We start from the raw sequence: 23,547 nt of genomic DNA, 5'->3' as shown, positions 1-23,547 counted from the left end.
CCGAGTCAAAACCTTTGGATTACTGAAGGCGGAACTCCGGATTGATATCTTAGTTTATTATCCACTCAAGAATGAGTATAGAAACTATTACACGAATGAAGTAGTGCATCATGTGAATACCATCTCCTAAGCGTATTTTATACGCAATCCATAAAGCCATGTAATAAGCTGATCATCAGTTATCCTAAACCTTGAGGGGTTTCAATTGTAATAAATTTTCATCAATAAAGTGCTTTTTGTCTCTGAATCTCTGTCTCTTGATAAAGTAGAATCTTGAATTTTATTTAAAGTCTCGTGTCTATTTTGAAATCCAAGTAATGTATCAAGAATTCGTATAACCCATGTAGGCACCGCCTGTTGCTCTGTACTCGGCAGCGCAAGAGAAGAAGCTCCTCCTTAAGCAAGCCCAACCTCCGATATTTAAGGGCGAGGGGGCAAATGTGGAGAGAGATGCAAAAGTATGGATGGAAGCCATGGACGACTACTTTGAAGCTGCGGGGACCCAACCCGTAAATCAGACCATGCTTGCGATGTTCCGCTTGACTGGCAATGCCAAGATATGGTGGAAGCAACATTGCAGGGACATGGATATTAAGGGATCTTCCCAGTCCTGGGAAGACATCAAAGCTGCAATAATGGGATGTTATTTACCGCCTGCCTATAGAACCTTGAGGATGAATGAATTCTTTTCACTTCGGCAGCTGAATTCATATGTCGAAGAATACTATGCAAAGTTTGTCACTCTTCGGAGATATGCTCCTAAGATGACCTTAGAACAACAGGTGACAAGGTTCTGTCAAGGACTAATCGATCCCCTGAATACTCGGCTGGAAGCTCTCAGGCTGACGACGCTACAGGATGCCTTGTTAAGGGCCAAACCTCTAGCTCTCGAAGTACAAAAGGCTAATCAGAACAGAAGGAATCATTGGGCAAAGATGGCAAGGACCACTGCTTGGGATAACAGACCAGCCAACCAAGCGTATAACCAGCGCCCTATTGTGGCTACCACCACAACCATGGAGTTCCCCGATGTTCGATGCTATGGTTGCGACGAGCATGGACATTACAGATCCTATTGCCCCAGGAACATTCAGGCAACCAACGCCAATGCCATACCCTTGAATACCCGTGGGCGTGGACAAGCTAATGGAAGAGGAGGACGAGGAAGGATGAACAAAGGGCGAGGGCGTGGAGCTACCGCCAGAGTGAATGCCACAGTAGTACAACCAACTGTGGGTGATGAAGCAGTGGAGAGAGCAACCCTACATGCTACAATTGACAATCCCAATGGTTGCGATCAATACGCAGTCATTCATACGCCAGGATCTCTCAGAGGTGAACAAGTTAACTTCCTTATAGATTGTGGTAGTACTCTTTCATTTCTTTCACCCCGGTGCATGAGGAAGCTAAAACTAGATAAGTATCCAACAAGCAGGCTAGTTGTAGAGTTAGCAAACGGCAAGGAGGTAGTATCTCAACACTTTGCAGGCAAAATTGACTTTGATTTAGGGGGACACCCAACTTCTGCCCAATTTTGAACCCTACCCTTAGGATTCTTTGACGGAATACTAGGGATGGACTGGCTAAAGCAAAATAGGGCCCACATACATTGTGCACAAAGGAACTTTACTTTTACAGATAACTTGGGTAATGAAGCCTTAATCAAGGGGAAAAATGGGAGACCTAAGGCTACTCTAGTTAAGGCCAACAAACTTTTGAAGGGACTAAGGAAGGGTCAGCAAATATATGCAGTTAAACTCAACAAGGTGGACCAATCAGATACCTCACTTCGACCAAACTAGTTGAGGGAATATGACGATGTGTTCCCAGAAGACCTTACGAATCTTCCGCCACACAGAGAGGTAGATCATGAGATTGAGACTATTCTTGGATGTGAACCTATCTCAAAAATACCTTATAAAATGTCACTTCCAGAGGCCATCGAACTCAAAGAACAGCTTAGGCAAAGAGTGAAATTAATGTTGATAACTTTGATTTTGCTCATGAGCAAGCTACTAATGATGCTTCAATGCTTGTTAACTATCTTGTTTCTAGGCTTCAACAAGCCATGGGCAATCCATCTCTCCAAAGTGAAGTGCAACGGCAGCTCCGTGCTCACGGGATTCTCCAAGCTCATCACCATGACGAGAGAACACCTAGGAAGCCTCCTTGTGAGACTACCAAAAGAGGTCTCTCTTCGATTCAGAAATAAGAAGAAAATCCATATGAAGGGCTCAAGAATTTACTTCTTGATGATGCATCTCCTTCCCAAAGGAGGACTCAAGAGCCTCCACCGAAGGAACGAGAAAGAAGCGAGTCTCCCGCCACCTCGGCGGAGATGGCTCCACGAAGACGGTGGGTTAAACGCTCTCCATCACCACCAAAGCGGAGAAGACCATCACCCTCTTCTCCACGCCATAATTCAAAGAGGGATGATAAAAAGCAAGAGAAGAAAAAGGCGAGAAAGAGGACACCCTCTTCTCCATCTTCTTCATCCTCTTCCTCTTATGAAAGCTATGGTGAAGACGACAAAGATCAAGACAAGAAAAAGGCGAGAAAGAGGTCACCCTCTTCTCCACCTTCTTCAAATTCTTCACCTTCTGAAGAAAGTGATGGTGCAACCTTTGAACCATCAAAAAGAAGAGGCCATAGGAAATCCTATGCCGCATGGAAGAGGTCGTCCAAGTTGAAGAAATTCAAAGAGGGAGGGAAGAGCATCTCTTTCCTTACCTATGATGGTACCTTTGGTGCTACGGACAAAGTCTTGGCCTTTATCCAACAATTCGATGCGGCGTTTGGAGATGAGGGCTTCACGGAGTCCTCTAAGCTACGCCATGTAGCTATGCACTTTCAAAAGTCCGCCAGACCATGGTGGTCTAGCCTACGAGCCAACGGTGAAGCTCCACGAACATGGAAAGCTTTAAGAGCTTCCATTATGAAGCAGTTTTTGGCCACCCATGCCAAAGACAAAGTACTCAACGAATGGCGAAGCTTAAAGCTCTCTCCCAATGAATCTATCCACAAATATGTAGACAAGTTTTGGGACCTACAACTCAAAGCCACTGTCTTCAAAATGTTGGATCTTGGAGAGCAAAAGCAAAAATTTTGTGCGGGCTTAACCGAAGAAATGGCGAAGTATGTCAACTTCCAAAGACCACGTACCATATCGGCGGTAATACACCACACTATGGTCGCCTCTCGAATCAATTTCCAAACGGGGGCAAAAAGAAATAATAAGCCCCCAAAAAAAAAGGGTTCCAATAAGCCTAAGGGGAAGGACAATGTCCAAAAGTCTCCTAAGGGCAACTCCAACAAAGCTAAAGAGAAGGGAGTTTACAAAGGTAAGAATAAACTCTCTCCTGAAGAGCTTGAGCGTTATCGTAAGGATAACCGGTGTTTCAAGTGCGACGAACAAGGGCATGCGTACCGCGCTTGTCCCCAAAAGAACAACCGCCAAGATTCTCCTAGAGCTTCCTTGGTTGAAATCCAAGAGGAGGAGACTCACCCCAAAGGATCTCCTCTATGCCATGCTTGGGGAAAGGTAAGAGAACATGATGCTTTTATTCTCTTTGACCCTGGTTCTACTCACAATTTTATATCTATAGAGTTGGCCACCAAGCTAGGAATACAATCCTACGAGATGGGAGATGTCCTACCCGCAGACAGTGCCTTCAAGGGGCAAAAAGCTTCAGTCACTCCCTTAATCGGGAAATTGAGGCTTCATGTCCAAGGCTATGTGGACAAAGAGGACTTCTTTATCTCTCCTCTCAAGCATGAGGATGTAATCCTAGGGGCACCATGGTTTGACTGCCAGGCTGCCGATGTTAAATTTCCTGAAAGGAGAATCTCCTTTAAGTTCAGGGAAAAAGACATGTATATAGATGCTAAGGAAATGGGTAACACCATCCCCATTGTACATACACCAGCTTTCAACAAGTCAATAAAGAGCTCTATTTCCGTGTACATGATTTTTGTTAAAGACTCTCAAAATGAACCTAATGCTTTAGCAAAAGAAAATAAAAGCAACCAAAAGGAATTAGAGTTATCCAATTTTCTCAAGGGGTTTCAAGATGTTTTTATTGACGACATCCCTTGTGAGCTACCTCCTAAACGAGGTAATCATGACCATGCAATTGAACTTCTTCCAGGAAGTTCACCGCCTAATAAACCTCCTTATAGAGTTTCTCAAGCTCAACAAGAGGAGATTATGCGGCAAGTGCATGAGTTAGTTGAGAAGGGTATGGTTAGGCCAATCTCATCTCCATTTTGCTCACCTGTGCTATTAGTGCAAAAGAAAGACGGTACATATCGTATGTGTGTCGACTATAGAGCACTAAATAGGATCACTATCAAGAATAGGTTTCCCGTTCCACGGGTAGAAAACCTATTTGATAAGCTACAAGGATCGACCTACTTCGGTAGGGTTGACCTAAAAAGTGGCTATCATCAAATAAGGATAGTTGATCAAGACATTGTAAAGACCGCATTTCGTACTACATTTGGTCTTTACGAATACATTGTCATGCCTTTTGGCTTGACCAATGCACGAGCCACATTCAACCGCTTGATGGAGAAGCTGTTCAGGCCTCATTGAACCTTCACTGGAGTGTTCTTTGATGATATTATCATCTACTCTAATTCATTGGAGGAACACAAGCAGCACCTCCAGGTAATATTTCAAGTTTTAAGAGAGAATAAACTTTATGTTAATCGAAAGAAAAGTGAATTTTTCTTGCAAGAGATTCAGTATTTAGGTCACATTATCTCTCAAGATGGCATCTAAATGGATCCATCCAAGTTAGAGGTAATAAAAGGATGGCCTAAACCAAGGAATCTTCATGAACTAAGAAGCTTCATAGGTATGTGTGCATACTATAGACGCTTCATAGAAAAGTTCTAACAAATTGCGGGACCATCACATGACCTAACAAAGAAAAGCGTTAGGTATACATGGTCTGTTAAGGAGAACGATGCTTTCGAAAAGCTTAAAGAAAAGCTTATCTCTCAACCTGTGCTTACACTACCGGATCTCTCAAAACCATTTGAGGTCCAATGCGATGCTTGTGGTGATTGCCTTGGAGCTGTTTTGCTCCAAGAAGGGCACGCCATACGCTATGAGAGTCGAAGGCTCGACCCTATTGAACAAGCTCTAGGCATATACGAAAAGGAACTCCTTGCAGTTCTACATGCCTTAGACTCATGGAAGCACTATTTATTGGGGACTCCTTTCATTCTGCGAACGGATCACCAAAGTCTTAAGTACTTCATGACGCAGACCAAGCTCTCCGACAAACAAATGAGGTGGGAAAATTTCCTTTCGCAATTTCATTTTCATATTGCTCACATTGCTGGCAAGCATAATCAAGTAGCTGATGCACTCTGAAGACGGCCGAGAGTGAATGCGGTTTCCATAGCAACTCAGAATGATCTATGTTCAATGATAGATGAGTATGCTATTGATCCCGATTTTAGAGATGTGATTTCAGCCCTTGCATTAGGGAAGAAAGAAGAACCATTTACTTTACAAGATGGGTATCTTCTCTATGGCAATAGACTATGCGTTACTAACTCACTACGTGAGAAAGTAATGTATGAATCTCATGCTCCACCTTCTGAGGGGCATAGAGGGATTCAGTCTACCTTAAAGGGAATTGAAACATATTTCTATTGGCCTACCATGAAAGTGAACATACAAGAGTATGTTTCCAAATGTGTGGTATGTCAAAAGACAAAATTTGATAGAGGGAAGCAACTTGGATTGCTTCAACCCTTGCCAATCCCTAATTCACCATGGGAGAGCATATCCATGGATTTTATCTTTGGATTGCCTAAGTCTATCCATGGGAATACGGGAATATGGACGATAGTAGACAGGTTTAGTAAACAAGCTCATTTTATACCTGTCAAAAAGACTATTAAAGCCCATCAAATGGCAACCCTCTTTATTTCACAAATTTTCAAGTACCATGGCTTGCCCATGTCCATAGTGTCGGATAGAGATCCTAGAATGACCACTAATTTCTGGAAGGGTCTCTTTGAGAATTTAGGAACAAGGCTAAACTTCTCTTCGGCATATCATCCACAAACTGATGGCCAAAGTGAAATAGCTAACCTAACCATTCTCGATCTACTAAAAGCCTATGTAACGGAAGTAGATCAAAGATCCCAATGGGAGAAGTACTTACCCTTAGTGGACTATGATTACAATAACACTGTACATACTTCCACGGGAAAAGCACCTTTCGAGGTAATTGAGGGAAGATCAAAAAGTCCCTTGCTACTTAAGGTACATGGGAAGATCTTCGCTGCAGATGAGTATAGCCGAGACCTACAAGAATCTTTCCAAAAGATTAAGGATGCTATCTCTTTCTCACAGCAAAGACAAAAGGCTGTTGCTGACAAGCACAGAAGAGCCCAAGCCTTTAAAGAAAATGATTGGGACTTGTTAAAGTTTCCCAAGGCTCGATTAAGGCACACAACGGGCAAGAATCCTACGGGTCACCAAAAGTACTATGCTAAACTAGCAAAAAGGTACTATGGTCCCTTTCAGATTCTTAGGCCAATCAATGAGATGGCCTATCAACTCAAGTTGCCCAATCATTGGCTCATACACAATGCTTTTCATGTGAACCTATTAAAGCCTTACAAAGGAGAGCCACCTCAAGAACCAACTATTGAAGACCCACCGGAGATCGAGGACCAAGGAGAGGTGCTGCAGCCCGAGTCCATTCTCCGACATGAAGACAAGGTACTAAGAGGCGGTAAGACTATTCGACGATATCTTATTAAGTTTAAGAATTATCCTTTTGAAGATGCTAGATGGATGCAAGGCATACAATTAAAGGATAACCTAAACCTTGTCAATGCTTACAATGCTTCCCAAGAGTAAGCAAATGTACAAAATGTTAAAAATGAACAAAATTTTTGTCTTATAAGACTCTCTTTTTCTTTATTTGTGCACAAAAATGAAGTAGTATGCATGCTTAGATCAAGTTTGCGGAGACGGCGTCTCCCAAACACCAAGTAGAGCTTGTCACTCTACTATGGAAGACTGATAGGACTAATGTGCAGACATGCTTGCGGCAGCCTCAGGCTCTCAAGCGCCAAATGGACTAGTCATCCATTGTGGAATGATGTCGTAGGGTAACATAGGGATCCTCTACCCACTAAGAAAAGGACTCATGAACATGCTTTATCTTCTCTACACCATAGTCGAGGACGACTATGATTTCAAGAGAGAGGTAATGTCATAATAATCAATATCTAATTCTCCTAAATGATTTTCTCATATTAAACTGATCATTTAATGTGGGGAAGGCCAGGGGAGAAAAAGCTAGAATATTGGTTAAGCTAGCAGACCGGCCACAGTAGGGATCCAAAGGAGGGAAAATAGGGATCCAAAGGGGGGGCCATCTGCAAAAGAGCCATGTGCAACAATGGGCTAAAAAGACCCTAAGGTTCAGCCCATTAAGACTTCCAAAATGCTAAGGTTCCAAAATTCAAAGGTTGTGTCCAAAGGTTAACCCTAGGGAAAATTGGATGCTTTGTTTGTGCCCTAAAAGTCTTTGCACATCCCTACATGGGAGGGGGCGAGCCCTAAAGGTAGGGGATGAGAGAGAAATCCACACACACACACACACACACACACAGAGGCTCCCTTTACACAAAGGGAATGAGGGACACATGTCAACTCCCTAGGCCAGATGCCCACAAGGTGTGCCCAATTTCTATTGGATGACTTTTGACGTGGACCAATGAGAATTAAGCTAGAGTAAATCTAGTTTAATTAATTTAAAAACATTTATAAAAGAAACCAATGAGAATTAAGTCTCCTAGAAGACTATTGGAGAGTCTCCCAAGGGGTCCAATGAGCATTCAGGAGCCCCATGGTTTGCCTGATTCCTATTGGCCAGGAGGCAAAGGGGTCCAATGAGAGTTTAGTTTAATTATTTAATTACCTAAAGCTCTCACAAAAGGGGAAAGGGGGACACATGTCAAAAGGCTATCACTTATGCTGCTTAATTGTAATTGGCTTGACTTGGGGAGGGCCAATGAGGCTTCAACAAGAGCAATTAGCAAGAGGGCTCGCCCAAGAGAGAGAGGGGCTGATTTTTGCAAGGCATTATCCCACACACACACACACACACACACACAAGCTCATGTGTGAAGAAAGAGAAGACTATCTCTTCCCAAGCTTTAATGGAGAACTCATCACCTACTCCAAGCTTGTGAGATAGAATCCTACATCAACACTCTCTTGGCATGTGGATGCAAATCCAACCAAGAGCCAAGCTTCAATGCATGCTCATCTCCTCTACCAAGCTAATTACTAAGCTAAGCTATGCTACATATGAGTGATTATGTGAGGAGATGTACATCTTTCTCGTAAGATACTCCTTCTTCCTCTCAATCTACTCTCATACCCTGCTAGCTCTCACCATCTTCGAAGGTGTGTGAGGTCTTGGGTCTGAGAACGGGGATAATTCAAGTTGTGTTTGTTAAGTGTTTTGCTTAGTGCATGAAGTTTCCATCTTCATTGTACTAGCTAGTCTTGAAGGAACACAAAGAATTGTATTGTACAATGTCTCTCTTGATAGGAGAAACCATAATACAAAGCCTTTTGGAGGGGGGACCGGCTCCTTGAAAATCCGGTCCTCAACTGTTGTCAATATCTTAATTTCTCTCTCTTTTGAAAGTATTGTCGATGCTATCTAACTAGGTGTTATGCTTTTTGTTGCTCTCTCCACCCAAGCACTCTTGTAATTCTCATTAGGAATCTATTCTAATGAAATGCCCACTATGTTCATGCTAATTTTTGCTACACATAAGTTATTAGGCCATTAAATTTTACACCTCCTAAGCTCTCTCTCCTCTTGGAGAAGATGGGAAATCCCATAAGCATGAAGTTGTTGAGTAATTTTGGCTTGCAAAGTAGGGTTGCCCATAGCTTGTTGCAACCTATTAACAAGATAATTAACAAAGATGGGGGCATCATCATTAGCACCTTCATGTGAAAAATCAAAGCTAGCAATATTCAATCTACTCTCTTGGTTATTCTCAGCCATGCTAATTAAGCTTATATGTAAATTACTTTGTGCTTTGGTACCCTTAAAAACCTTAGTTTCTACTCTTCTTTACCTTTGAAAACTAGTTCTCAAGTAGCCACAGTCGTGGTTTAGAGACTCTTGATTGCAAAGACTAGTGGAGAGGGTCTAACGTTGCTCGGGTGATTATGGTTCGTGTTGAGCTTGCTAGTAGCTTAATAATGGTTAAGCCAAAGACAAGCCCCGAGAGACTCCATTATTAAGACTATAGTTCCCAATGATGTACCTCAAGCTAAGTCCTTTTCAACCAACATAATAGATCCCTATCTCACTTACCCTATTGCAATGAACAGGTCCAACCTTTCATAAAAAACTTAAGGACCTCTCTTCTTAAGCAAGAAAAGAGAAACCAATAGCTCTGATACCAATGTAATGGGCATGGCCTATGAACATTGAGAATAGTTGAAATAAGAGAATTATAGTGAGCATTTTTATGTGACTACGTTGAGAACATAGAGGATGAGCTTAATTAGCACCAGCAACACAACCATTATACTTAATTAACTTGGCATGATCAATACTAAATTGCAAGAGAGAGAATTAGAGAATATGACAATAGTTGAGGACCAAATTTATGTGGAGTTGATCCCCCCTCCAATATGCTTTTGTATTATAGACTCTCCCATAAATAGAGACTTGGTACAATACAATCTTTAAGTTCCTTGTGACCTAGGTGTTGCAATGAAGATGGAAAGCTTCATGCATCACGAGCATAACATAAACTTTGTAAAAGCATTAACCATCCCCTGCCTCAATCCCAAGGCCTCAAACACCTTCAAAGGTGGAGAGAGCTAGTGAGGAATGAGGGTAGGGAAGAGGAGGAAGAAGTAACACACGAGAAAGAGATATTTCCTCACTTATCATCACTCTTCTTACATAGCATAGAATAATAGCATAATAATGATGATGAAGAAGATGGCAAGATTAAGCATCGAAGCATGGCTCTTGGTTGGATTTGCATTTCATAGCCAAGAGTGTTGGTGTAGGCTCTCAACTTCTCAACAAGCTTGGAGAAGAATATGGAGCTCTTGCACTTTGCCAAGTGAGAATGAACTTGAGAGAGAGAGAGAGAGAGAGAGAGAGAGAGAGAGAGAGAGAGAGAGAGAGAGAGAGAGAGAGAGAATATACCCCACAAGCACACCCCTAGCTTCCTTGGTTGACCCTCATTGTAGCTCAAGCTTCAATTTGATTGGACCCCTTACAAGCTTAGCCAATCACACGCATAGTGCATGTCAAGCAACCATGCTAGCCTTACTAGACAAGTGTCCCCCTTTCCCCTTTGAGAGAGAGGAGTTGATAAATGCATTAAAAAAATTTGATTAGCTAAATTATCATTGGATCCCTTGAGAGGCCAACCAATAGGCTTTGAGCACTTTATGAGGGAAACATGGAGAGGAACTTGACATGTGTCCTTTTTGCTTATTTAGACAAGGCTTGCCTTGTGTGAAGGTGTGTGTGTTCTCTCTCATGCCCCTATAATTAGGGATTGCCCCTCCATGAGTAGGGATGTTGGTTGACTTTTGGAACACCTTAAGCCCCTCAAGCACCTTACTCATGGATCACCTTATCACCTTGGTCATTAAGCACCTCAAGCACCTTAGTCAGCAAGCACAACAAGCACCTCAAGAACCTTAGTCAGTAAGCAGGACAAGCACCTCAAGCTTGGCTCGGTTTCCCCCCTCAAGCACATCTCTAGCTTGCCTAAGCTCTAAGGAATTTTAACACTAACCTTGGGAGGTCTTTAATGAATCTAATCCTAAGGTCTTTAAGCTCCATTCTAGCATTGTTCTTTGACATACCATCTCTCATTTGAACCCTTTGACTTTGGCCCGGTGTTGAGATAGATCCATAAGCACCGGTCTATATTTTACTCCTTATTCTTGTTTATTCTCCCACATTAAATGATCATTTTAATATGAGAAAATCATTTGGGTTGGTTATATTTTAAATTTATGACAAAAAAGAAATTATCAACTAGCCATTTAGAGCGACTAGAGGCTATAGCTAGGGTGGTATACAATCCTTTGATTGTAGTGAGAGATATCATCATGGCAGACAATGAGAGAGAGAGAGAGAGAGAGAGAGAGAGATTTTATTATCGTCCTCGGAGGTCACATGTGACCCATGGGACCAAAAAAGAGAGCGTTAAAACGGGGTTTTCAAAGAGATACATATCAGTTAGGGACTGAGGGTCCACTGGATGGGAAAAGAGGACGAAAATTGTTTGGTAGATACAAGCATATGCACACCAAACCCTGTAAACACTTACTCGATTTAGTCAAAGAAAGCCGTGTAATTCAGCCTATGACGTTTTTTAATTATGATGTAATATGATAATACCCTCTTAACCTCTTTGAGTCTACACCCTTGTAAGTGGCCGGATGGCCGTGGGAAATCTCCCTTAACCTTTAAGTCAGAACCCTTAGTTTGAACAAAAGAGATATCATTAGCTTGGAAGATTTGAAAACATTCACGATGAGAGCTTCTTGCGGCTACAAATTGTAATCCTCTTTACTCCTGGACTAGTAATCACGAATTCATTTTCGAATAGCACATTGCGTTCCTTGTCTCTTGCTCGACAATCCAAGTGTAATCATTTTCAATTCTGTTGTGGTTTGCAACGCTTTTCTTGTGATCTAAATGCATTGATTTGGAGGTTAAAATGGTTGTTTTTTATGTTTTGACCATGGATAAGTGTTTCTACGCTTAAGGGGGACCCTTCCAAGTAGTTCTGTTTCAATTTTCTGCACATTTTTTGTGATGGATTGTGATTTATGTACCTTCCCAAATGGTGATAGAACTTGGTAGGATTGTGCCCTTAGGTATTGTGATACCTCTCCTAAAGTTTCATTGCATTCCGAATTCATTTGGATGTCGAAAAGGCGTGATGACCTAGAGTGGTGAGATTGGATGCATACTGATTTTCTGGCTAGGAAGTGGTTGATTCTCTTTTTTTGTAGAATGAGTAGCCCTCTGAGTTCACTTTGGTGAGATCAACACTCTCATTAACTCTTTATGTCCCATTCCGAGTCGCTTCCTTGCATATTGACATTATGTTAGTACAAAAGAGCTATGCTACAGACGTCTTTCACAGCGACCCACTAACATTGGCGCTGCTACCGGGGAAACCGATCCTTAGGTAGTGAGTGACTCAGTGTACGAAAAAATATCCCTTCAAATCTTTTGACAACTGCTCCGCTTACACATAGACAGTGAAGCAGCTAGACGTAGGTGTAGTGCTTGGTAGAGACTGGAGTCAGAGACTAGCCAGTCCTCAGGATGAAAGACTGTCAGTCATTTTCATAGAAGGATTGCAAAATGACACGCTCAAAAAGGACTTGCACTTGAAGGCATGTATAACTTTTGAGCAAGTCACGAAAAAGGCGTTGTATTTGGTAGATAACTGTAAGGCATATGGGGAGATGATTGAAGACACAGATCAGGGGACGAGTATCACCTCTTCAACCACTAGTGATTCCACAACAATATTGGGAGGGCAAAACCCAACTATGCCGGACATTGATCAAATGATTGAGGAAGTGATCAGAAGGATAAACCAAGGAAACAAGACGAACCCAAACACACGACAACCACCCACCGAAAAATGCGACACATGTGGAGGAGATCATCCAACCCAGTGGTGCAACCTTCAACAAAGACCAGGAGTAAACGCACATCGAGTGTTGAAGTGGTGTGCTACCGAACAAAAATGGACAAACCATGAAACTCACGAATGTGTCTATAATCGAAACTATGTTAGAGAGAGACAATACGGACCACATGGAGGGCAATAATTTCCGCCTCCTTCAAGGTACCAAGTAGGTCCAAATAACACAATCTTAGCGCATGAAAAACCTCAACCTGTGTTGGGACATCAACCTCCCTTATCCCAGGAAAATAGGGCTATGGTAAGGATTTCTCAACCCATAGAACCACCTTCTGATCAGAGTATGGTCCAAGTAGTCTCATATCGGGAAGATTCAAACAATACTTATGAGAGGGGATTTGATGGAAATACATATGCTCCAGAGGGACACAATCCATGGATAATTCCTGAAGAGATGCCAGAGTCCTCATACATAGCACAGCCAACTAAAAACCATTACTTGGTCGATGAGAATATGATTATGTTCATGGAAAATCAGGGCTACAAACCTAGGGGGTATCCTCCTAGAGCAGGACAACCGATGGGGTCTCCACAAGCGTAGGACCATGCTATGAATGTGGCGGTGATCATTGGGCAAGAGTTTTTCCAAACAAAGGAGAATGGGTAAAACTTTTTGGATTCTGTGATGGATGTACCACTGACCATCTCATTCCACACTGTCCAAAAAAACCCTAACAACAAAGGGAAAGCAACCACGAACAAGATGGGGATTGTGCCAAGCTCAAGTGGTAAGAAACAGAATCAAACATTCCGATAAACATGTTCACTAGAGCTCAGGCACATGAGGCAGCAAGGAACGTCCCAGCCAGCCAAACAGAGATAGAAAATTTGTATGTCCAAACCCCTAGGAAATCCTGGAAGGCAAAACAAGACAAGATGCAAACCAAAAGAGAAAAAGAAAAAGTGGCATTGGAAACCAAGTTACTGAAAACAAAGGAACAACTGCAAAGGGAAAGAGACCTTAAGGGAAATAAAGAGATAAAAAACAATCAGATATACCATCCGGAGGATTTGTCCTGGTAGACAAGGTGTTCAAACCTTTGGACGCGATTTTAAAAGCCTATGATGCAAGGCTAAAGCCTAACCAAACCCCAAGAGGATAGGTGGTTAACGTACCCTCATCCGGGCTATGAGAAAGAGAGGCTAAAGATGTGCAAGGAGCTCATCCAAGCCGCTCAAGCGCTTATGGAACCATCAGTTCCTACTGCTTCAAAAACTGAGGTATTAATCCAAGAAAAGATTTAAGAGTTAGAGGGGTGGCGAATTGAAAAGAAAGACCGACCAGATTCTGTAGATGAAACACCATTGGATACGAGGGTGGCAGCCAATACAACAGATGGAATGTATTCTCAAGCACCACTGCCAATTTCGAAAGTAGAAGAACAATAGTCTTAGGAGCTATGGGAACAAATCACAAATAGAAAAGATGGAAGTGCTACACTTCTCTCATCTCCCATCTCAAAGATTCACTTGGAGCATGAGCTCTACCCAAATGACATCATATCATTGTATGGTGATGCAGGTATAATGATATCGCAAGACAGTAAACCGCAGTCATTGAAGACTTTACCTTCATTCATTGGTAACCAATGAAACTCGATCGGAGGTGAAGAAAGTACCGTCTCAATGGAAAGCCAATCCTAAGATGATGGATACTAAAACTCTTAGCGAGCTGATGCCATCCCCTATCTGATGTACACTAACTCTTTCAGAGTTACTGCAAATCAGACCGCATCTTTGGGATGAGGTCGGAAAAATTTTAGAAAAAATAGGGTTGGTAATTCCACCACCCAATGCTTTACCAAACACACTGAAGACATAACCCTTGAAACAAACTAAACAAGAGCCAATACTAGTAAACAAGGTAGGGGATTATTGTGAAGGTGAATTTCCCATTTCTCCCACATTGCTTTGGTAGCTATGGCTATTCCAACCCCACTATCCAAAAGACTAGAATGAAACTTCAATTTGCAAATGGGTATCTGGAAAGAACCATTGGCATCTTGGAGTATATTTTAATAACCTCTTGCGGAATTGCATATGAACATACTTTTGCTATTATGAATTTCGATGAGAGTAGCAATTTCGATCTCATATTGGGCAGACCATTCATGCGTCAGCTCAAAATGGTGCAAGATTGGGGTTATGACTATATCTATCTAAGGAACAAGGATGTCATCTACGAAAATTAGTGTCGCAGATCATAGCTATAGAGATGTAGAACGAACCCCAGGAGAAGACTTGAACTCCACAACTGACCAAGAGGGGGAACTACCGACTTGGCTACAGAACAAAGCTCATCAGTGGACAAAAGAAGCTTCCGAAGGTGGAAGTTTAAAAAGAAAAATTTCATTCTTGATAGGACTGCGCAAGACGTTTGAACCTTTTGGATGGCAATAGATACTAGCCACTCTTGATGTTTGTGTAAACGAGGTGACCCTCACCAAATTTTGCGATGAGGAAGGATATGATATCATTCCATTCTAGATGTTGGGCGTTCGCCTAAATCAGAGTGGAAAGTCCCTGACAAGGAGGCGGTTGTCGAGTGCCTACACATAGTGGATGAAATCTCAGTAACAGACCTTGACCCAATGGACGAAGAAGATTTCCAAGACTCGATTGATAAGCTATTACAGAATAACGCCAATGATGAGTTGTCTAGTAGCTCAAGTCAGAACATCAAACAGAAGGATCGACGGGTGATCTACTATGATTTCCCAAACCAAAATCCTCGAAGACAACACAGATATCGAGATAAATGCAGAAACAACCGAGCACAACGAGGACTCAATTTCTTTATTAACTAACAAAACGCAGTAGTAGAAGCAACGGACTGCCTCAAAGACGGGATATCAAAGAGATACATGAAACCTGACTTGACCAAAACAAAATCAAAAAAGGCGAACACGCAAAAACCAAACAAAGAGAGCAATTCCGAGAAATCGATGAAGTTGTCCAAAATGGAGTGCAAAATCAAATACAATGAACTGAAACGAGCCTCGAAGGAAGTTTGGACAACAGAAATGGAAACTGAGGAGGAAGCGAATGATGATAAATTCGATGCACCTTCCCACTATAAGAAGTATACCATTCAATATTTAAAAATAGTGGTGCAGAAACCCAAACAAGACCCCAAAGAACCAGGAACTTCATATGATGGGCCTGAAAATTCAAAATGCATCAACTTAGCAAAAACAGGCGAAGAGCCTAAGCCGGCATACATTGCCACGGACCTTACTGAGGAAGAAGAGCAACTTCTCACTGATACGCTCAGATGATACAAAAATTTCTTTGCATGGTCATACAAGATCTAAAGGGGATAGATCTTGAGATCTGTCAGCACATGATACCCCTTAAGAGTGAAGCCAGACCACGCAGACAACATCCTTACACGTACAATGAGACTTTTGCCAAGAAAATTAAGAAAGAGATAGACAAATTGAAGTACGCCGAGTTTATCTACGAGATTGAACACACTAATTGGGTGTCCCCTATTGTGGTGGTACCCAAAAAGAATTGCAGACTGCGTTTCTGTGTAAACCTCAAACAGGTAAATGCAACCACCATCAGGGATAACTATCCACTGCCAATAACAGATCACGTTATTGAAAGGGTAGCACGGAAAGAGGCCTATAGTTTCTTGGATGGGTTCTCAGGCTACAACCAGTTGATGATTAAAGTGGAAGATCAGCATAAGACTGTTTTTGCAACAGAGTGGGGTGTATTTGCCTACAGAGTAATGCCTTTTGGCCTGACCAATGCCCCTATTACATTTCAAAGACTAATGAGCCACTCATTCAAGGAATATCTCAGACAATTTTTGGAAATTTACATGGATGATCTTTGTGTTCATTCTAATCGAATAAGTGACCACATCACTCATCTAGGGAAAGTCTTTGAAAAGTGTAGAACATATCATATTTGCTTAAACCCAAAAAAATGTGTCTTCATGGTAAGACAAGGTAAAATTTTGGAACACGTTGTGTCCAAAAACGGAATTTCAACTGATCAAGAGAAGGTACAAATAATTGATGCACTATCGAGACCAAGTAAGATGAAAGAAGTGCAAGCATTTATGGGACATTGCGGGGACTACAGGCGTTTCATATATATGTATATTGTAATAGCTAAGCCGTTGTATGCCCTCATTTTTGAATGGACGAAAGAATGCGAGCAGGCTTTCCAAAAATTGAAGCAGCAATTAATTTCTGCTCTAATTTTGCAAGCCCTTGACTGGAGAAAAATCTTTCATGTTCATGTTGATGCATCAGCCTATGCCATTGGATGCATATTAGCCCAGCCACGGCAGCTAAACAACATAGAGAAAAATTATACCACTATGGAAAGAGAAGGTCTGGGGATGATATATGTTGTCAAAAAATTTAGACACTACCTTCTAGCAAACAAGTTTGTCTTCTTTGTGGATCACCAGGCTCTGCTATATCTAGTAAACAAATCTTGCAACACTGGAAGAATTGTTTGCTCGTTTATACTATTGCTTGAGTTTGACTTCACAGTAGTCATAAAAAAGGAGACCACACACACACACGAGCAGATCATCTTTCACGACTATTTCATGGGAAAGCACCTGAGGGTGTCCATGATGATCTTCTCGATTTGTATCTGTTTAACATTGAAATGGTACCGAGATGGAGCGAAGAGGTCATTCCTCTACTCACAATCGACTCATTATTACAGATAGAAAGACAACCATCAATTATACATCAAACACAAAATCTCCGCTTTTAGCAGGATGACTGTACAAACACGATAAGGATGGGATATTGAGACTATGTGTACAGCCCGAGGAATCCACCTACTACCTCAAACAGGCTCATATACAAAATACGGGATTTCACAATGGAGAAACACAGACAGGCCAATGGCTAAAGAGACTGGGAGTCTACTGGCCAAACATGGAAGACAGTGTCCATACACATGTAAAATCATGCGATACTTGTACAAAACAACCTCTAGTGGAACATGTTACCCTGTTTCGAGTAGTACAAGCACCCAAATGAAGTACTCACATAGTGGAGTACTTAAAAAACAAGACCTTCCCAGAGGAATGGGGCAAAGCAAGAATGAAAACAATAGAAGAAGAGGCCAAACACTATCTGCTTATTTCCAACCAACTATATAGGCAGGAAAAGGACAAACAACTATGGTTGTGTGCTACAAAAAGCGAATATTATGTTATAATAGATCAAGCACACTCAGGATAGCCAGGGGGACATTGCTGATAAAATAGCAAAGCTCGTGCTACACTCCGGCATATGGTGGCCAACCCTGTTTATGGATGCAGAGACATATGTCAAACGATGTGATGAATGTCAAAGCACAAATCCACCCCAACGGAGAGATGAAATGCCATTGAGGCCAATGATGGGGGTACGTGCTTTCGCCAAATGGGACGTTGACTTCATTGGTCCCATCATACCTCCAGTATACAAGACGCACGTACAATACATCATAGTAGCAACAGACTACATAAAAATGGGCGGAAGCAAAGGCGACCCAAAAAAACGATGCAAGAACTATAGCTCAGTTCCTTTTCAACTACCCATCAAAATAGTGAGTGATAGGGGAACACACTTTTTAAACGATGTCATTGAAAGCCTCCTTGATGAATTCATGGTAGTCCATCGCAAATCGGCACCCTATCATCCGCAAGCTAATGGGCAGGCAGAGAGTATCAACAAAATTTTATGCACAGTACTCACCAAAATAGTCAGTGACTCAAGAAATGATTGGGATCAAAAGCTACACACAGCCTTATGGGCTTACAGAGTAGCTTTAAAACTTCCATCGGCACGACTCCCTTTAACCTCATATTTGGGATTAATACAATCCTACCATTGGAATTCCTCATCAAAGCCCTAAGAGTGGCAACACAATTAGGATGGACGGGCCATGAGCTATCGGAGAGACTAGACACCCTGGAACAATTAGATGAAACCAGACTTGGAGCGATAGCTGGGATATATGCTCAGAAAAAACAAATGAAGTCTTTCCATGATCAACACATGATCGGCAAGGAGTTCTAAAAAGGGAATTACGTTTTAATGTATACCCTCAAACAACACTCCAAAAAACTCAAAAGGCAAGGTATGGGGCCATTTGTAATACATGATATATCACAAAGTGGCGCCATCAAGCTTGCAACATTAGCAGGTGAGGAGATGCCTAATTGGACGAGTGGCTACAGATTAAAGAAATATCTTCTTCCGCTGACACCAGAAGAACTCTCAACACTACATGTAGCAGCTCAGTACAGAAGTCAAGCACAAGACATTTGGGAACATGCGCAGCAGGAAGCCAAAATCTGAATATTAAAGCGCAAGGAGCAAGCAAACTTGTAGAGGAAAACACAACAGAACAATTCTATCGATACTGCTCTGATAGCATCCATACAAATGGCAGCTACATGGTTAGGAGGAATGGATCTATGCATTAATTTACAACTTGCCGATGGCACCACCGAGCGCACATTAGTGGACACTAGGGCTAGAGCTAATGTGGTTAACTACTCCACTTTCAAAAAAATCACGCGGGAGCCTCTAATGGCAAACACTATGGCGTTCAAAGTAGCAAACAAAGGCACTATGGATAGTCTGGGCCAAATAAATTTACCAATCACAATTGATGGAATAGTTTATCCGCATCAGTTTCATGTGGTCGACAATCTGCATCTTAACAAAGCAGTTATTTTGGGAGTGCCGTGGATGCGCACTTATCAAGCCACGCCGAACTAGCAGGACAATACCTTACTGCTCAAACAAGAGGACCAATCTTTTGCCATGCCCTTCGTACAAAGAGACCATGTATGGGAACCTCTACCATCGCCACAAGCACCAGCTCAACGATATTCCACAACAGTGGTCAAGAAAATATGGATTAAAAAATCCATCATGCAAACCAATCCTAAGCAATTGTGGATACCAAAACGACAAATCAATATAAATTTGTCTACATTGCCTACACCAAAATCAGACCTCGCCAAATTTCCTACGGCTTTTGTCAAACAAACTAGACCAATGGAATACAACCCTCGAAAAACCAACAATGTCAAGTGGATATGGAAACCGAAACAAACTCGCTCACACAGGGCCTCTTCTTGAAAATCACCAGGCAAGCAAGTTCAGTGGCAACCAAAACATAAACCCCAAGCGCAACAATCAGCAGCATCACTACTTCTGCAGGTCACCGTCAAACACAGGGCGCGTCTTCTACAATTACTACTGTTCGGACCACGCAGCTTCAATGTGACCTCACCACCAACATCCACTAAAAATATTGTTCAGCACCTCTCTCTTGCACAGCATTCTGTTTTCCCATGCATATCCTCCATCATCATCATAGAACCACACTATACAGTTATGCATAGACATGTGCTTTGTTCCCATGCACTCTACTACATGTTCGTCGGGGACGACTCACTCTAGGAAGAGGGGAAATCTGGTAGGATTATCATTTGTATATATTATTGTTATCAACTGATTTCTTTTCTTTTTCTTTCCTTTCTTCTTCTTTAAAACAAGTTTTTCAGATCCTTATAACTCTTAGCCGGCATAATCATAATCCATACCGTCACCATCTAATACCAGAATATAAATATGTATATAAGGGATGTTACACTAATTTTGGCTAATTTTTGGCCGACTAATAATGATTGTAAATAATTTTCTTTTACAAAAAATCAAAAAAAGGATTAAAAATCAACAAAATTTGATAAGTCGAACCAGGAAAGTCGGAATTAACTTTTGAAAGCGAACGCCGAAACTTCAAAGCAAGGACTTCGAACATGGCAAATATGGAAAGATTCGAGACAAGATGGATTTTGAGCCAACTTCTAAAGGATCAAAACTACAGATTGAATGTCATTTGTCAACCGAGCGTCAGAGTGATGAATTGTTTGAACCGCAGGTAATATGAACAACAAGATATGATCAACGGAGGTAAGTATAAATGGGGCATTCCGGGTAGATTAGGAACATATAGTCAAATGGGGTAATATAAGCTCATTTGCATTCACAAAGAGAGAGAGAGAGAGAGAGAGAGAGAGAGAGAGAGAGGCATAGAGTTTCCGGATTTGTTCTGCCACTACGACCACCTTGGTGGATCTTACTACACCAGATTTGGCAGGTATGATCATTAACCTTGCAAGAGCATGTGTGTATGCCCCATACTGCATCAACATTGCCAAAACAACAGATTAGAGCATCACAAAATTGGCAAACTAATAGGGCCAATGGTGAAGTCCAAAACTCATCAAAAACCAAAAATATTTTACCAGTAGACCCCAAATAGCTAACAGAATCAGGCAGGACAAAAATAGGAGCAAAAGGTGGTGGAACATGGATCGCGATCCATGTTCCTAAAACCCTAAAATCATAGAAATTTCTACAGAAGCATCCATAGAGGCCCAGGAACAAACTCCTATGGTTGGAATTTCAAAATGCATCCCAACATGGATCGCAATCCATGTTCCTTTTTGCCAAATAAGGGCAGAAGTGGCTCACTAGTTGGGGAATGCAAAAATTAGTACTGGTGTTGCAAAAATGATCACAAAAAGTTCTCTTAAGATCATCAAATCCTCCTGGTTTTCTACCTTCAGTCTGCAAATGGTCCTGTGGTCATTTTCAAAAGGAAAAAAGATGGGATCCCAGAAAAAAACTCATGGAGAGGTCAAATACTGGGATGCCAGCAAAACTTGTGAAGAAGGGCTAAAGACAGAGTTCTTGACAAATCTTCAAAATGCTACTTCAGCCAATTGGGAGACTCTACACTCTCCTCAGAGGAAATGTAACTTAAGAACAGTTGTAGGATCAAAACCAAGCAAAGGATTTGCAAAATGGTGAAAATTGTAGGAATCAATTTGTTCCCTCAAATGGATTCAATTTTTTATGGAATTTGACAGGGAGCCAGGCAAAGCTATGAACTACAGACCTAAATCATCGGGAATCAAGACAATGATAGATCTCAGGCAAAACATGTGCTGAAAAATGGTTGCAAGAAACAGATATGTTCAAAACGAAAAAAACATGGCCATAAACTAGGAAATGGGGCAAACTAAGAAAAAACATGCCCAAATTTGAAAATATTTCACCAGTGTACTAGGAAAACCTATAGGAACTGTATCAAAATTCTGTCCAACATCGATTGTGATCCATGTACCTTTTTGCCCTATCAAAGCAAAAACCATGCCATCTGACCCAGTATGTTCAAGAAAGCCAAGCCATGAAGTTTCAAGCCATTTGAATCCCAAGTCCACTTCAAAATGCCAAAAATCTCTAAGTCTACAAAAGATTTCCAAAATTTAGCCCAAGTGTCAAACCATTGATCCAAATCCCAAAAAATTTGGACCAAGGCATCATCTAGATGAACCCTACCAGATGGTATCATCAGATTTCTAGAATGTTGCCCAACATGGATCGCGATCCATGTACCTCCAACTCTAAATCCAGAAAAAATTTCACAGTAGCATCTCCATATGCCCAAGAACAACTTCCCCTAGTTGGAATTTCAAAATTCTTCCCAACATGGATCGTGATCCATGTTCCTTTTTGCCAAAATTCATCTGTTACATTATATCCTTGTGCCTATAGTAATCCTAGATGCACTGGTGAAATTTGGTCAAATTTAGGATAGTTTTGACAAAGTTATGCTCATTTTTCATTTTATGGTCAAGTTTACAATTTTTGACAGTTTTGATAGTTTTGACAAAGTTATGCTCATTTTTCATTTTATGGTCAAGTTTACACTTTTTGACAGTTTTGATCAATGGCTAAAACCTATTTTCAATGCTAAAATTGATCGGAGGATGCCTCAAAGGAAAGCACAAAGGGAGTGGAATGTGGCACCCTATGAAATAACAAATATCTCCTCAAATGAGAAAGCTCACATCATCGAACAGGTACTTGAAGCAATTCCAGCTAACATCTTCATCTGAAGGTTTCAAGCGGCAGATGGAGAAATAGTAAAGGCCACAATCTTTCCAAGGGAAATGTGGACACTGCACCAAAAGCCAGAAGTGAAAGTAGGGGGCAGGTGCCTACAATTAGACAGCTTCTTATGATTGCCTCCTTGGGAAACGGACTTCATACGAGTTCACGAGCTCATAAGTTCAATTCAGTACAATGGGAAAGAAACTCTAACTGACAAGGATGGGGCAGTAGTCAAGGTAAAGATCACAGCAGAAATTATCAATGAAGCCCTCCACCACTCGCAAGGGACGCACACTCTCTTACAAAAGACAAAGGCAATAGATAATGATAAAGCCTTCCTGAAGCAACGAGGCCACAAGCTGACATATCAAGATTTAATATACTCAGAAACGAAACTACCATTACGCCTTATATCGCAACACTTCAAGGTGCAAAAGCCGCCCAGATATACAGAACCATTGTTGCACATGGCCGTGGTAATGGCAATGGGCTTGGCAGAGGGAAGAGTGGTCAGTTGTGACTTTGGCAATTATCTTCTTGACAACACTATCAAAGCAAACCTAAAGGGGATCCAAAGAAGCAAAGCCTACATGAACGGGGGACCAATGCTAACGTGTATTGCCTATCAGGCGAACTGGGGATGATCAACGATCTACCACCAGCCAAAGCGCAGATAGATTTGATTCACAGATCTAAAAGAGTAGTAAGACCAGTGGAAGGACCTTCCACCAGGACAAAACTAGAAGTTAAGAAGACGAGGCCAAGTGCACCTTTGAAAGATTTTGACAGTGAAAAGATAGAGTCAGATGCTCAGAGTAGCCAGGAAGTG

The sequence above is a fragment of the Adiantum capillus-veneris genome, chromosome 20 (genome assembly GCF_014529385.1).
Source record: "Adiantum capillus-veneris isolate H3 chromosome 20, ASM1452938v2, whole genome shotgun sequence".
Lineage (NCBI taxonomy): Eukaryota > Viridiplantae > Streptophyta > Polypodiopsida > Polypodiales > Pteridaceae > Adiantum > Adiantum capillus-veneris.
Note: the sequence above shows the minus strand (reverse complement) of the source record.